Source organism: Penaeus monodon, chromosome 10 (genome assembly GCF_015228065.2).
Source record: "Penaeus monodon isolate SGIC_2016 chromosome 10, NSTDA_Pmon_1, whole genome shotgun sequence".
Classification (NCBI taxonomy): domain Eukaryota; kingdom Metazoa; phylum Arthropoda; class Malacostraca; order Decapoda; family Penaeidae; genus Penaeus; species Penaeus monodon.
The window spans coordinates 22,182,087-22,199,586 of NC_051395.1; the positions used below are offsets into that span (position 1 = coordinate 22,182,087).

Here is a 17,500-nt window from a genome sequence, read left to right on the forward strand (position 1 = left end):
CCCCTTCCTTTCTTTTTCTTTTTTCTTTTTTTTTTATTTTTTTTTTTCTTTTTTTTTTTTTTTTTTTTTTTTTTATTTTTTTATTTTTTTTTTTTTATTCCCCCCCCCCCCCCCCCCCCCGTATTTCACTTTCCTCTTACACTAAAGCCTTTTGGGCCCTTTCCCCTTTCCCTGTTTCCTCTTTTTTTCCTTCCCCCCAAAAATTTCCCCTTCTTTTCCCCCTTTTCCCCGTTTTCCTTTCCCTTTTGTTTTTCGGGGTCCCTTTTCCCCCCCCCCGGGGCCCCTTTCCCCCCGGGGGTGTCATGGGGGAAATCCCCCGGTTCCCCCCTTTCTTCTCCTTTCCCCCTTTTTTAAATCCCCCCCTCCCCGTTTTCCCTCCCCTCTCTCTCTCCTCTTCCCCCTCTCTTTCCCTCTCCTTCTCTCTCTCTTCCTCTCTCTCCCCCTCTCCTCTCTCTCTCTTCCCTCTCTCTCTCTCTCTCTCTTCCCCCCCTCTCTCCTTTCTCCCCCCCCCTTTTCCCCCCCCCTTCTCTCCCTCTCCCTCTCTCTTTCTCTTCCCCTCTCTCTCTCTCTCTTTCTTCCCTCCTCTCGCCCCCTTTCTCTCTTTCCCCTCTCCCCCCCCCCCCCCCCCTTTCTCCCCTTCTCCCCTTCCCCTCTCTTCCCCCCTCTTCCTCTCTTTTTTCCCTCTCCCCTCTCTCCCCCCTCTCCCTTTTTCTCTCTCGTCTCTCTCCCCCCCCCCTCTCCTCTCTCTCTTCCCCCCCCTCTCTCTTCTCTCTCTCCCCCCCTCTCTCTCTCCCCTTTTCCCCCCCCCTCTCTTCTTCCCCCCCCCCCCCCCCCCCCCTTCCCCCCCCCCCCCCCCCCCCCCCCCCCCCCTCTCTCTCTTTTTCTCTTCTTTTCTCCCCCCTCCCCTTTCTTTTTCTCTCTCCCCTCTTTCTTCCCCTTTTTTCCCCTTCTCTCTCTCTTTTTCCCCTTTCTCCCTCTCTCTTTTCCCTCTTTCTTCTTCTTTCCCCCCCCTCCCCCTCCCCTCCCCTCTCCTCCCCCCCCTCCCTCTCTCTCTTTTCCTCTCTTCCCTTTTCCCCCCCCTTTCCCCTCTCTCCCCCCCCCCCCTCTCTCTCCCCTCTTCCCCCTCCTCTCTCTCTCTCTCTCTTTTTTTCCCCCCCTCCTCTTCTCTCTTCTCCTCTCTCTTTTCCCTTTTTCCCCCCCCCTCGCTCTTTCCCCCCCCCCTCTCTCTCTCTGTCTCTCCTCTCCTCCCCTTTCTTTCTCTTCCCTCCCCCCTCTCTCTTTCCCCCTCCCCCCCTTCTCTTCTTCCCCTCTCTCTCTCTTCCCCCACTCCCCCTTTTCTCTTCTCCCCCCCCTTCTCTTTCCCCTCTTCCCCCCCCCCCTCTCTCTCTCTCCCTCTTCCCCCCCTCCCCTCTCCTCCCCTTCTTCCTCTCTCTTCTCTTTCCCCCTCTCCCCTTCTTTTTCCCCTCTCCTCCCCTCTCTCTCTCTTTCCCTCTCTTCTCTTGCTCTCCCTTTTCCCTCTCTCCTCTCTTCCCCTCCTTCTCTTTTCCCCCCTCTCTCCCTTCTCTCCCCCCCTTTCTCTCTCTCTTCCTCTCTCCCCTTTCCTCCCTCTCTCTCTCTCCCCTTCCTCTTTTCCCCCCTCCCCTCCCCCTCTCACTCTCTCTCTTCCCTCTCCATTTCTCTCCTTCCCCTCTCTTCTCTCTCTCTCTTCCCCCTCCTTCATCCCCCTTCCCCCTCTCTTCCCTCTCTCTCTTCCCCTCCCCCTTCCCTCTCTCTTTTCTTCCCTTTTTTCCTCCCTCTCTTCCCTCTTTTTTTTTTTTTTTTTTCCCTCTTTTCTTTTTTTTTCCCCCCTTTTCCCCTTTTTATTTTCTTTTTTTCCCTCTCTCTCTCTCTCTCTCTTCCTCCTCTCCTCTCTTTTTTTTTCCCCCTCTCTTCTTTTCCCTCCTCTCTCCTTCTCCCCCCTCTCTCTCTCTCTCTTCCCCCTCGTTTTCCTCTCTCTCCCCCCTCTCCTCCTCTCTCCTCTCTCTCAAACCCCTCTTTCCTCTCTCTCCCCTTCCTCTCTCCCCCCCCCCCCCCCCCTTCTCTCTCTCTCTTTTTTCCCCCTCTCCCCTCTTCTCCCCTCTTTCCTTTTTTCTCTTCTCTCTCTTCCTCTCTCTCTCTCTCTCCTCCTCCCCCCTCTCTTTCCTCTCTCTCTCCTCTCCTCTCTCTCTCTTCTCTTCTCTTCTCTCTCCCTTTTCCTCTCTCTCTCTCTCTCTTTCCTTCTCTCTCTCTCTTCTTCTCCTCTCTCTCCTCTTTCTCCTTCTCCTCTCTCTCTCTTCTCCCCTCTCTCTCCTCTCTTCCTTCTCCTCTCTCTTCCCCCTCTCCTTCCCTTTTTCCTCCTCCTTTTCCCCTTTCTCTCTCTTAGTCTGCCTCTCTCTCTCCCCTCCCTTTCCCTCCCTCTCTCTCTTTTCCCTCTTTCTCCCCCTCTTTTCTCCCCCTTTTTTCTCTCTCCTCTCTCTCCTCCTTTTTCTCACTCTTCTCTCCTCTCTCCTTTTTCTCACTCTCTCTCTCTCCTCCTCTTTCTCACTCTCTCTCCTCTCCTCTTTCTCCTTTTCCTTTTCTCCCTTTCCTCTTCCTCCTCTCTCTCTCTCTCTCCTTTTTTCTCCTTCCCTTTTCTCCCCCTCTCTCCCTCTCTCCTCTTTCTCTTCCTCCCATTCTCTCTCTCTTCCTCTCTCTCTCTCTCTCTCTCTCTCTCTCTGTCGCTCTCTCCCCTCTCTCTTCTCTCTCTCTTCTTTTTCCTCTCTCTCTCTGTCTCTTTCCCTCTCCCCCGTTCGTCCCTCCTCCTCTCTTTTGTCCCTTCCCCTCTCCTCCCCCTTTTCGTCCTCTCTCCCCTCCTCTCTTCCTCCTCTTCCCCTTTCTCCTTCTCTCCGGGCCCCCCTCTCTCTTTTTTCCCTCTTCCTTTCCTCCTCTCCCCCCTCTCTCCTCTCCCCTTCTCCCTCTTTTCCTTTTTCTCCCCCTCTCTCCCTCTCTCTTCTCTCTCTCTCTCTCTCCTCTTTCTCACTCTCTCTCTCTCTCTCCTCTTTCTCACTCTTCTCTCTCTCTCTCCTCCTCTTTCTCACTCTCTCTCTCTCTCTCTCCTTTTTCTCACTTTCTCTTCTCTCTCCTCCTCTTTCTCACTCTCTCTCTCTCTATCTCTCCCTTTTTCTCTCTCTTTCTCTCTTTCTCTCCCTCTCTTTTTCTCACTCTCCCTCTCTCCCCCCTTTCTCACTCTCTCTCTCTCCTCTTTTCTCCTCTCCCCCTCTCTTCCTCTTTCTCTCTCTCCCCCTTTTTCTCACTCTCTCTCCTCTTCCTTTTTCCCTCACTTTCTCTCTCTCTCGCTCTCCTTTTTTCCCTCTCCTCTCTCTTCCCCTCTTTCTTTTCCTCACTCCTCTCTCTCTTTCCTCTTTCTCACCTCTCTCTCTCTCTCCTCTTTCTCACTCTCTCTCTCTTTCCTGTTTCTCACTCTCTCTCTCCCTCTTTCTTACTCTCTCTCTCTCTCTCTCTCTCTTTTCTCTCTCCCCCCTTCCCCTCTCTCTCTCCCCTTTCTCTTCTCCCCTTTTCCCCTCTCCTCCTCTCCTCTCTTCCCCTCTCTCCCCCTCTCTCCCTTTTCCCCTCCTCTTTTCCCTCTTTCTCACTTTCTCTCTCCTCTTCCTCTCTTTCACTAATACATCCACCTCAGCTTTAGGCAGTAATGACTGTCAACACCAACACTTACTCCCTTTTTAAAGTTTCACTTATTCACAGCTCCACCTACAATACCTTTTTCACTTCCTTCTCCTACCATCGTCTCTTATTCCTTTCTATCCTCGTTCTCATACCCACTCCTTCCTTGCACTTCTCAACTCCCCTCTCTCCTCTTTCTTCCCTTTGCCTTTTCACCACAAACTCTTCCTCTGCCTATCTGCTACCCTTCTGTTTTCCTCCTTCCCATCTCCTTATAGCCCCCTCCATCCATTCCACTTATTCCTCCCTCTCCTTTCTCCGCTTCCGTCTCCTTCTCTCGTCCCTTTTCCTTCCAACCCATCCTCCTCGCCCTTATAGCCCGTTCCTCCCTCCCTCACTCCGTCCGTCTTCCCCTTCCCCTGCCTCCTCCTCCTCCTCCTCCTCCTCACCGCCCCTTTTCCGTGCACGGTGTTCGGCCAAGATTTCCCTCGAGGCCGAGACAAAACTCTCCCCCAGCACACCCCTCACACTGACACGCACAATTTTAGGGCGGGAAATTGCGAAAACCTGATTTGGGTTTTAGTAATCCTGTCCTTGTGTCTGCATTTTATTGTCATTATTATTATTTTTTAAAACCTCACTTGTATAAACCTCCATCACCATTAGTGTAACTAATCTTATTGCCGGTGTGTGGTGGGTAAAAAGGAGAGTTAGTATGAGTGAGCAAGTGTGTGAATGGATGAGTGAGTTCGTATATCTGTAACGACTATACCAAGCAAGCACAACAGGTAAATGAAAACGGCATTTCGTAAATTTTCTTAAGAATGGCAGACTTGTCTAATCTATTCGCTATCAACGATTTATTTAAGTTTCGAATACTGTGTTTCCTTGACACTTTTCCCTCTTTCTACACAATTCAATTTTTCATAAATATAACCAATTGTTTATATTAGGGTATATCACTGTCTCTAAAGCAATGAACGCAATGATAGTAGCCTTGCCCCAACAGTAAATCTTACTAAAAACTCCCCAAAAAATAGCACCATGCCGGGGTTTTTGTACCTTTTGGGGATTGTCAATGATCATGTTCTCAGAAAACCTGAAAAAAGGCTGTGAAGCGGCTGAAACCACTTAGGACACTTGTTGGCAAAGCCATGGTTCAATGTCAAAATTGCAAGACAAAATTTATTGTCATACATACGGGCAGTCATATATTATCTATATTGCCCTAGTGTTTTTCAAGGAAACAGAGTTGACTAGTTTAGAACATATACAAAAAGAACCATGAGGATCATTCTTTGGGGCCCCTAGAACAAAAAGAATTGTCAAAATGAGAAACCCAACTAAACTTACCCTCTGTTTACGAAAAAAATTATATTAAATACCTCTTTGGGGTCAAATCATTAAACCCCTCCATTTTACAGAGTTCCAAAGACAAATAAAAACAGAACAAGGGGCTACTTTGCATGACAACACCCTTCTACTCAAATCCATGGGTCAAGTAACAGTAAAACTTTACTCACTAAAGTTTCTGTACAACCCCATGGAAAATGTCGGCCTAAGTGTATATTTATCCCCCCCAAGAAACATGTCCCCCTGCTATACTTAAAAGTATCACTTGCATTATAAATGAGCACCCTTTAAAACCTATCCTGCATATAATCACACTGACGGGTCCTTGCATTCTGGGAGTGAGCAGATGTGCTTTTTTTTAATAAAAACAATTCTTTTAAGCCCGGGTTGTAGGGGGGTTTATGATGGGCAGCACTACGCAAACTGACTTGACAGGAATACCATGGCCCCCGAATTTTGAATAAGGGTGGGGGTTATTCTGTGTTCATAAAAACTAACGCACTTGACCGGTTTACGCAAGATTCATTCACCTATGGTTTATATAAAACAAGAACAAGACAGTGTGATATTGTGACCGCAATAATCAGGCTTGGATATAGATTGCATTGGCAGCTCAGTACAGTTTGTAACGTCGAAGAAACTAAGTAAACTGTGTAATGAAGAATATAAGCGAACACTTGTACACTATATCTCAGAGTGCCATGTGTTACAGCCTTTCAGGCCACCTAGCATGAGGTATGGAGAACTATGTAACTATTTCATATCCTCTGATGTCTTAGATGATATACTTATATTATATCCTAAATTTGGAAAGTAGCATCACATGACTGCATATCAAATGTAGCAATGCCTTTCCACGCCCAAGCTGTACGCCGGCGTGGCAGATGAGTAGATAAACGACTGTGTAATTGTTCCTTTCCTTAATTGATATAGTACTTATCATAACAATGTTATAGCCTAAAATTTAAATGTAATACCATTATGTGTTATAACCATGCATCAAATGTACCACAGCTTGCCCACGCCTGTGCAGTTAGCCAGGGTGGTAAATAAAGGACTAAACTAAACTAAACTAAAATTTTTCGTAAAATACCAAAAGGTCGATCCATTCCACCATGAAAGAATTCAACATTGATCGTACACCTTACATGCCTACCACAAAAAACAGTGTACATAATTGCGTTAAAACAAATTGCGTTAGCATCGGTAAAGGAACATACAAAATCTATGGGCGATGATGTTACATGACGGATTCGTACAGTCTGGATACAAAGCTGGTTGTGCTTGCCCTGTAATCAAAGATGTCTTACTACAACATCAAGTTAATATGAGGGTACAAAATTGGGCCAGCACTACACAAACGGAGCTGACAGGTATACTCCTCGCAACGGAATTCTTTAATGTCTCGGAACTCTGAAGTAGTTTTCTGTGACTCTCAAAGTGCTCTTCGGACACTAAATTCTTCCAAAGGTGGCGATGAGGAAACTGTGAGTTTCATTAAGCGTAACGTAACTTATGCAGTAGAGCGCAATTTCAACATTCAATTTGTATGGACAACATCTCATGTTGGCATACGCAAGCACGACCATGTAAACAATTTGGCGAAGGAAGCCTGCAGCAAAGATACTGTGAACATAGATAATGGGATGCCTCTTGCTAGGGTTGCACATATATTGAAAATTTCTCATAAGGAAGAACTAGTAGATCTGACGAACGCTCAAAGGCCTGAAAGAAGTACCATAAGGCACTACGATCAGTATAGAGATAGCAAGCCTTCATATGGCTGGCACCGAAGTCAAACCATTCAATGAGACGTAGTTATTGCCAGAATACGTTTAGGTTACATAATGTACTGGCAACTGCACGGTGCAAGAAGTGCAGATGAATCTAGATGTAGACTGTGTAACGAAGAAAACAAGCGAACGCTTATGCACTATATCTCAGAATGTCATTTGATAAAGCCTTTCCGACCATCTAACTTGAGGTATAAAGAACTATGTAAATATTTAATTTTATCTGATAAATTGGAAGATACACTCGTACTATTATCCTAAATAAACTATGTAATAACTACCGTAAACAAATAACAATGTTATATAAATACGGTGGCAAAAGCATATCGAAGTAATATTTTTTGTATGATGTGTGATTTATATCTCTATTTTACCATGCACAATTACAGTAGTCACAGCCTACTGTACTATGTCCGATATATATAAAATTGTAATCATGATTGCCCACGCCTGAGCAGATAGCCAGGGTGGTAAATAAACTTACTTAACTAAACTTTCTTGACCTTAAGTCGGCTCTTGACACTGCAGAGAAATTATCCTAGAACAATTAATAAGCTTTGGAGTTCCACTTCACACTCCTTTCAACTTGTGACGCCAATGGGAGGTGTTCTCAGCCCTATGTTGTTCAATGCACAAACTGGTGACAGATATTTCACTTCGGGATGGTGAATCCAGTTTCTGCTATGCTGATGACATATGTGTCAGAGCAAAAGAGGCAAGAGAGAATGCAAATAACTCTCGACAAACTCACAAGGACTCATAAGGACTTGTGGATTAGTCATCTCTGCTGGCTCTCAATCCATGTTTCATACCCCTATCCACCTTTCACACAAGAAACCAGGAACTTGATATGTGTCATAAGTATAAATATCTCGGGGTAAACGTAAATGATGCAAACCTGATCGCTTCTCTAGAGAGACTCGAGGAGAGATTGAAACCGCTGAAAGTTCTTGTCGGAAAAGATCATGGAATCAATATTATCAGGCATTGCACCTAGTATTGTTCAAGGAATCAGAGTTAGCTAGTTTATAATTCGTACAAAACGAGGCTATGAAGATAATTTTCAGTGTCCCTACAACAACGAGGATTGTGAATATGAGAAAAGAGCCGATTTCACATCAGTTTACGGAATAATACTATGCATAAATACCACATTTAATGTCAAATCAATTAACGAACTCCTCTATTGTACAGAGTTCCAAAACAACTAAAACATGAAATAGTGCAATTGCCTTTGAATCGCAACATCGATTCATACTCTAATCCATGGCTACAAGTAACATGTAAGCACTTATCCCTGAACATAGCCGTAAGTAAGACCCTACATGGACAATGCCCCCCTGGTATACTTAAATTAAGCAGTACGCACCAGCAATTATCAATGAGAATCTTGAAACTCTATCCAAAGCATATGAATGCTATACCGACGGATCCTTACAGTCTGGGAGCAGAACAGGATTCGCTTCTATTGTATATAAAAATAATATTTTACAGCACCAGGATTGTAGAAGGGTTCATGACTGGGCTAGCACTACGCAAACTGACTTGGCAGGAATTCCCATAGCCACCGAATGCCTACTGAATCAAGACTAAGGGGTCAGTTTCTAGGATTCACAGAGTGCTCTCCAAGCTCTTGAACTCTAGACAGGAAATAGTGCAAATGACATCAGGACAAACATGTATCGTACAAAAGAACGAGGCCATAATATACGTTTTGTGGGGATTCCATCGCATGTTGAAATCCCTAGGCACCATCATGCTGATCGCATAGCAGGATCAGCATGTGGCAAACAAAGTGTGGATATAGATCTCCTAGTACCTCTTGCTAGGATTTCACAATCATTAAAACTTCTTTCACAGAGGACTAGACTGACCTGATTAACTCTCAACGGCCTGACATTGTGATCGCAAGGATCAGGTTTTAATTTAAATTGTATTGGCAATTTTGTATGTCGAAGAAAGAAAGAGTAAACTACGTATAATAATACCTCACAACGCCATGTGTAAAGCCACCTAGAATGAAGTAAACAGAATCATTTAACTATTTCATATAATCTGACATCTTAGAAGATACACATATGTTGAATCTTTAATTTTGAATGTAGAATCACATGACATCAAACGTAACAATGCCTTTCCACGCCCAAGCTGTATACCTGCGTGGTAGATGAGTAGATAAAAGACTATGAAATATTTCTTTCCTTTTAACTGATATAGTACAGATCATAATCATGTTATAGCCTAAAATATCAATGTAATGCTATTATACCATGCTATGCCCATGCATCAAATGTATCACAGGTTCACTATGCCTTTCCGGGGTGGTAAATAAAGGACTAAACTAAACATTTTTTCTGGCCTTACAAGAAGACACCCAATGCAATATCCAAAATACATCATTCAATATTACAACACTGCTTTGGCCATTCCGAAGTCACGGCCATTCATCACATACACACGGCTCGAAATATCACATTAGGAACTGTCAAAACATGCTTTGGATATCGACATTATTGGTAATTTAACGAGATGAGCAACTTCCAGCAAATTCGGTGTAGATTCTATAGTACCCACTGGTTATTACAAAGCAGACAGTATTATAATGCAGCATATCAGATTAGCCTCTGGTACAGCGAGTTCATTATTTTTTTTTTCAATCTACTACCCTAAAACGTATGTGCGTATATAGTCTACATGAAAACAAAGTAAAAAACTGTTTGAGAAAGATTGTTTGAGTATCATCATTGGTGCTTTTAAGACATTGAGTATCATGGACGTAGAAAAAATGTTTCATCATGTATTAATGTGCTTAAACATCTGTAGAGTAATACTTCCGAAGAGAAACGAGGTATTAATTGAAAATACATAAATGAATGAATAGAAATATGACGAAAAGCGAATAAAGAGACAAGATATTTGGTGTGGGATTATCCTATGCATAAGTACAAAATAACATATAAAATACTATTTTTATAACAAAGCTATAGTGAAGTACTATGTCCTTTTAAGACATTGAGTATCATGGACGTAGAAAAAATGTTTCATCATGTATTAATGTGCTCAAACATCTGTAGAGTAATACTTCCGAAGAGAAAGGAGGTATTAATTGAAAATACATAAATGAATGAATAGAAATATGACGAAAAGCAAATAAAGAGACAATATATTTGGTGTGGGATTATCCTATGCATAAGTACAAAATAACATATAAAATACTATTTTTATAACAAAGCTATAGTGAAGTGCTATGTCCTTCTTGATGCAGGTTAACTACTGGGCTCGGGGCCAATAGCATATCGGCATTTCGAAAAATTTCGACGTTCAAGAAATGACAAGAGATATACAGTCTGCGATAGAATTCCTCTTGAAACCCTAACTATAGTTCTGTTGCTAGTGGCAATGCTCTTGGCTTTCCCGTGACGAGGCAAGAGCTGTAGCTCTCACGAAATCCACTGCATGATTATACGCGCAATGAAACTTTCTTTTAGAAAGCAAATCTAGAATTTGTTTCTATGTTACAATAAACAATAAATGTTTCTGTATTCACATTATTTAATGCAAACATATATGCAATGATTGCATAATGTATTAATTGTCCCCTCTTTGAAGGCACACTATAAGAACACAAAGTTTTAAACCTGAACTTTTCCCTTGATGAAAAAAATATTCGGTACATAAGCATTTCCTTACATTTTTTGTCTGCTTTGTGTGGCAATACAATCAGAGCACTCATCCGAATACTTAAATAGTGAAAAAATGCAAAAAAAAAAAAAAAAGTAAGCCACTGTGATAAATGACATACGCTGTATACAGTGGTAAATGTGGTTGTCTGCCTTTTTGGATGACAAATTCCACCATTACACGCTGATGAATAGTTAGAATGTTAATTTTCAACAGTAATTTCCCCTCCCCAGCCTAATCCAAGGACCTGTGTAAACTGGCGGACCCGATACTCTGCATAGGCCTATATTGGGTACGTGCGGTTGTAGTTAAAATGTAATTACACCAATGTAAAATGGGATAAAATCAGGTCAGATGTTGGAAAGCACACCTATATTGCACTCTGATGCAATCTTCGAATGCAATCTTTGATGACATTCGAAATATAAACCAAAGCGCGTGCGCAGTCAGCCATGCTTTTAACTAAAGAAATAAAAGAACATTCATTAAATTATGATTTAACTATCGATATCCGAAAAAATAAAAGTAATTACAACAAGTAATGTTCTTGTCGACCTTCTCGGTTCAAGCAATCGTTACGACATTCTCACGTTATCCATTAGGCGTATCACAATTGTTATCATCAGTACCATAATAAATAATTTCCAGTGTAACCATTGCAGAGGACTATGATCAACACCGCATTCTTACTGTTATCAACATCATAAGAACTGAGCTCATTACCCAACTCAAATCTCCAAATGACGTCCATTCCCGCTCCTTAAAAAAAATTTAATCGTCACATTTGGAAACTTTTAACGAATATCCAGCTCTCCCAACTCTGACGTCCACATTTCCTCAACTTTAAGACGCGACGCAAGTGAAATGTCACTCCGAGAAGGACGGTGACCAATGAGCCTTCCCTCTCTCCCATTCCCCTTGGCACAGACGAACGACAACGAAAATAATGGTAGTTGTATGATTACGATATCAATGAAGATGATGGTGTTAATAAAATTAATAATAATAATATTAATATAAACAATAATAATGATACTACTGCTATTACCACTAATACTACTGCTGCTGCTGCTACCATCACCATTACCACCACCACCGCTATCAATAATAATAATAATAATAATAATAATAATAATAATAATGATGATACTGGTGAGAAGACCAAAGAGAAGGAGGAGGATGAGATGATGAAAGAAGAACAACAACGATAACAAGACGAAAACGAAGTTGAGGTAAGAAAGGGAGAAAACCACAATCATGACGAAGGAGAAAGAAAAAGAGAAGGAGCAAAAGAAGGAAGAAATCATCCTAATTCCTACGAAATCACGCTAAAGGAGCTCCATAATGTGGCTTCTTGCTGCCGAGCTGTAACCCTTTCGCGCTTTCCGTCTTCGTGTTTCTTATTTGATTTTTTGTTTTCTAATCATTTCTTCTGGAGGGAGGGAAGGAGGGAGGGAGGGAAGGAAGGAGAGAAGAGACAGGAGGGAGGGCGGGGGCAGCAGCGACTCTTGCGAGATCCGACACGGGCTCCGAGAACGCGCCGAGCCTTCGAGCGGTCTCATAGTTCGAGAAGTAATAAAAGTTTAGTTATGAGCATTCGCTGTCAACGTATCTTCACTCTCGTCCACAGTAAGCACGGGTAACCTGTCTCTACTCCTACTCTTACTCAACGCCTGCTTTTCCTTGTTTCTCGCTATTATCCCTCTTCTCGAGACATTCAGGTGGTAAATAAACATCTTGTTCATGCCACAAATATTAAATTACAACATTACAGCGGCAATGATACGAAACATATACACACACTTTATATACATATATATATATATATATATATATATATATATATATATATATATATATATATATATATATATATATAGTTATAATAATAAAACATATTAATAACAATAAATATCAACATCAATGATAATACTGCTATTAATAACATAATGTTGATATAAACGAAAATGTTAATTAAAAACTATTTTAATTTCATTATTTCTTTCTACTAAAAAAAACTACAAATAACAATAGCACTAAAAGGCAGTACTTCCCAACACTCAGTCGATCATGTACCCCTTGACCCTCTGTACGCCCAACCACGTACCCCTTCCAATTTTTGCTAAAAAAAATTTTGCTACACCACCATGGCTATCACCACTCACACAGCTACCTCTGCCATCACCACGTACACCATGGAGCTTTCCTTGCAAGTCCCTTACAATAACAACCTAGATTGGAAACCTCTGTTATAGGTGACTGAGGGAAAATGATGGAGAGGGGGAGGAAGGGAGGGAGAGGAGGGTGAGAGGGAGGGAGGGAGAGGAGGGTGAGAGGGAGGGAGGGAGGGAGGGGAGGGAGGGAGGGAGGGAGGGGGAGAGAGAGAGAGAGAGAGAGAGAGAGAGAGAGAGAGAGAGAGAGAGAGAGAGAGAGAGAGAGAGAGAGAGAGAGAGAGAGAGAAATAGGAGTACAAATATATAGCGATTTAAGTTTTGGCAAATGATGAAAAATATAACCTGACAATATCAATTATTCTTTGTGAAAGTCAATCGAAAAATACAGCCACTTCTCCGCCAGAGACACGACGGTCGAAGTGGCAATAAATCCCTGAGAGCAAAAGGACCTCCCTCTCCCCACCCCTTCCTCCCCCTCTGGACACAACTCCGTCAAACATAAAGTTAAAATCAAGAACCTGGGAGAGATGACACATGACTCCCGGCCACTAACATCAAACGTTATCCAGGCTATACTCATATTTATGTGCGTAAGTGTGACACATAACTATTTTCGTTTCTATCATTAAAAAAATATACATTTTTATTACTGGAGCTTTGACGAAGATTCCCGTACGTCGGTATGTCAACATCAATTGAACAAACGTTCTCTCACCGACACATTTCTATCTTCTGTAAACGTTTTATTCTTGTATAAGGTATACTGTTTTACTAACTTTTGGCAAATAGTAATTTCAATGACCATATGTGCAATTTAAATGGACCTCGTATACAACAAAGCACGAACACAAACACACACATAAAGAGGTCTATAACCTCAATGCCCCCGAAACGTAGAACAGAGGAGATATATTTTGTTTCAACTATGAAATGACAACTAGGCCTACGACGGCCCACAGCATAACAAGCATCTAGAGCATACCAACTCAAGCTCCGTGCCAAAGCAACCACATCATGGCATAAATACAGGAAACTAACCTCGTGCCAAGTTCTTTAACCTTCACTCGAAGGAACACATATAGAAAAAATAGATATCCGACTATGATCTGTCACGCAGTATCAGCTCCATTCCCGTACCTGTGAGCACAAAGAGAGGAACAACTTTCTTGGCACCGTCGGCACTTCACTTCTAACGGGCACACCACAGTTTTCACGGCACACATACACACACTTCAGCCAGCCAGCTTGAGAGAGAGTGCGTGTGTGTGTCTCTACAACCTGACCTGTTCTATTTGCTGGATAAGACTATCAGCACACAACCGGTTCTGGCGAGTTGCTGTGGACGGCAGCCATGACTTTCCTGACAGCAACAGCGCCCGCTCATGACACTCGCAAATCTTTTCTGCTTAAACGCTTCTGCCGAGACACCACCTCGGGTGTGTGTAGACCTATAAATGTCCTCCGCTAACACACTTCGACTAACCAATCCATTTTGGGATACACCCCTTCGGAAACCCAAGCAGAGCACGTCAGGTCATCACCATTACATAACGCTTGCAAATGCAAATTATTAAATACATATTAATTGTATTAGACGGTGTATCAATGTAAAGTAACTGCATCCCATTTACATGTTAAGTTATGTATGTACAATCATTTGCATAGAAGTCATATTCCGATGCAAACATCCATAATCCATCTCATCTTCATTGACGATAAAGAAAAAAGTAGTAGCGAACCTGCTAATGAATGCATACCGAAGGAGGTGCAGTCCCCCTGAAATTCTCGAGGCCTCGATGCGTGCAAGCCAATAGTGCCGAGTCACCCAGCGAGAGTATGGCCGCCTGCACCATCACTTCCTCGCAGCCAACTAGCTACCACCACAAAAATACTGTCACGTCACGAATCTATATTTCTTACGTATAAAAAGTACAAAAATATTTGTGGAAAGAATCGTTTGTTAACGCAATCGAACTGATCATTGAGATAAGAGAGACTACCACATGGACAGCGCCACTTGAGACACAGGACCATGTTACAAAATGCACACATATATACACAAGTGACGTGCACGCACACACGTACACATAACGTCACCACCACAAGGATAAGCCGCGGCGGTGAGCGGCCGTGTGACTACAAGGGGGAGGGGGGGACGGAGGAGGAGGAGGACTCCCTGCACACGCCGACCGGGATGTTACGTCACACATTCAACCCGCTGCTCTACCACATAACTGCTTGCGGCTACATCACACGCCTAACCTACATGCACGCCGTACTCCTGGCCTAATGTTGACGCATAGAAACAGTAGAAACGTTGCTGTCTTTACGAGGAATAAGAAATAAATTAGTGAGAGAATGGGTGAATGCATATGAGAGAGAGAGAGAGAGAGAGAGAGAGAGAGAGAGAGAGAGAGAGAGAGAGAGAGAGAGAGAGAGAGAGAGAGAGAGAGAGAGAGAGAGAGAGAGAGAGAGAGAGAGAGAGAGAGAGAGAGGGAGGGAAGGAGAGAGAGAGGGAGGGAAGGAGAGAGAGAGGGAGGGAAGGAGAAGAGGAGGGAAGGAGAGAAAGACAGAGAGAGAGAGAAAGACAGAGAGAGAGAGAAAGACAGAGAGAGAGAGAAAGACAGAGAGAGAGAGAAACAGAGGGAGGGAGAGAGAGAGAAGGAGGGGAGGGAGGGAGAGAGAGAGAAGGAGGGGAGGGAGGGAGAGAGAGAGGGAGGGAGAGAGAGGGGGAGAGAGAGAGAGAGAGAGAGAGAGAGAGAGAGAGAGAGAGAGAGAGACGCAGGCACATGGACAATCACAGGCAGTTGAACAGACAGATGCACGCACACACGCAATCACACAAACACACGAATACAAATAATCGTAAAACTGCAAGAGAAGAGTAAGACTTGAGGGCAGTGAGGTAAAGAAGACTGGAAAAGGAAAGACGTGAATGTAGCGGCCTAAAAGGAAGAGAGGGAGAGAAGAAACTGCAAGATTAAAGGCGACAGCCGGCTCAGAGCAGGAAGCGCTTGGCGATCAAGAGGAACCATAGAAGGGAGGAGAGGAGGAGAGAGAATCGAAGAACTGAACTAAAAGAGAGACGGAGAGGGAGACAGGGGGGAAGGGAGAGAGAGGAGAGAGGGAGACCGAGAGCGCGCGGGGGAACAAGTTTTCAGATAATGAATGTGGAGATAAAAAAAAAAAAAAAAAAAAAAAAAAAAAAAAAAAAAAAAAAATATATATATATATATATATATATATATATATATATATATATATATATATATATATATATATATATATAAAATAACGACAGTAAGAGACACTGAAATAGCGACAGACTGATTTATAAAGAGAGAAAGGGAAAGAGAGAAAACGAAAAGAAAAACACAGAAAGATACGGGAAGAGATAAGGAGAGGGCTAACCCAACCAAGCGAACAAGAACAAAAGGATACAAAGTAACCAATATATAAACATAACTGCCGGAAATAAACCATGATAAATAACAGAACAAAACGATAAAAATCAATCCCTCGAGCTAAGGAAAGGAACACACTCCTACGGAAAGGAACACACTCCTACGGCCTACCACTCATGACCCGGCCCTCCATTCCCGACTCAACCTGGCAACAACATCAACACTGCCTGGCACTTGACCTCATGACACTTGACCCTGTAACCCTGGCACCAAATGCCCCCGTAACCTTAGCAGCTGGAGACGCTACATGTGTTTACAACGTTGCATCATTACCTCTGCAACAGACAACTAGTGGTAATCATTGGTATGAATATAATAAGCTACAGATTAAAACAATATCTGACAAAAATACAGCTACAGTCGTCTTGCAAAACCATAGCATAATTGTGATTTACAGAGTGAAATGATGTAATACCTGGCGGTAAGTAATCAGTTATTGCTGGTGAAGCTAGAAACATGCTACATATGAGAAATATGTGGTAGCAGGTAGGAAAGAGTAACATCAATAATAATAACTATTATTATTATAACAATAATGATAAGAATATAAACAGATGAATAATAATAATAATGATAATGGAATAAACCCCAACAAAACCTATGATACAAATACAATAATGATAACAACGACAGTGATAATCATACAGCAGTAATATTCCCAATAACATCAAAGCAATGATGATGGCAAAAGGGATTATAATAATGGTAGTTGTCACTGACATTATCACAATTTTGAACAGACAATATTGGCATTATTCATACATATTACTGTTACTATGAGTAAAATGGTATCGATCACTAGTACTACTAACAGTATTAACAACAGTAACAAAAACAACAATATTCATGCAATAACTCTAACTACAATAACATCAAATTATAATGATTGTGGTAAGTTGAGCAAGATTATGCACAGCAAACTGATCTACTGTTTACAACTTAAGTCAAACTAACAGAATTTTAGAAAGTTAGTACTTCAAAAAATTATATACATATAGGCTAAGCATCTTTTCAGCTAATTCATTTTGCTATTCTGCTTTTTACATTTACTTCTATACTGTATTTACATCGTTTTATGTCCTAAAATTATAGGTTTTAGTTTTTTTTTAAATCTGGACTTGTTACTGTAATATCTCTGAATAATAACCATGTGATTTGCTAAGCTATTTTTAACATTCACACTTATTATCTTGAAAAAAAGTGCCTTTAAAGGCATGTTCAATATATGCTGTAGCTTTTTAATTGCCCTTTATCTACATTCAGAGTATCATTCTGTATTCATTAACTTGTGGATTTTTCATACAATTTTAACATATTTTCTAAGGTATTGAATTTCATCACTTTGTTTAAAACACTT

At 42.2% G+C, this 17,500-nt stretch overlaps 1 protein-coding gene across 1 annotated transcript in view; it reads right to left on the reverse strand.

The window, feature by feature from the left end:
* Window positions 1–17,500, reverse strand: part of LOC119577937 (protein yippee-like 2) — a 71,485-nt gene that overhangs the window by 11,652 nt on the left and 42,333 nt on the right. The gene's annotated exons all lie outside the window — the stretch shown is intronic.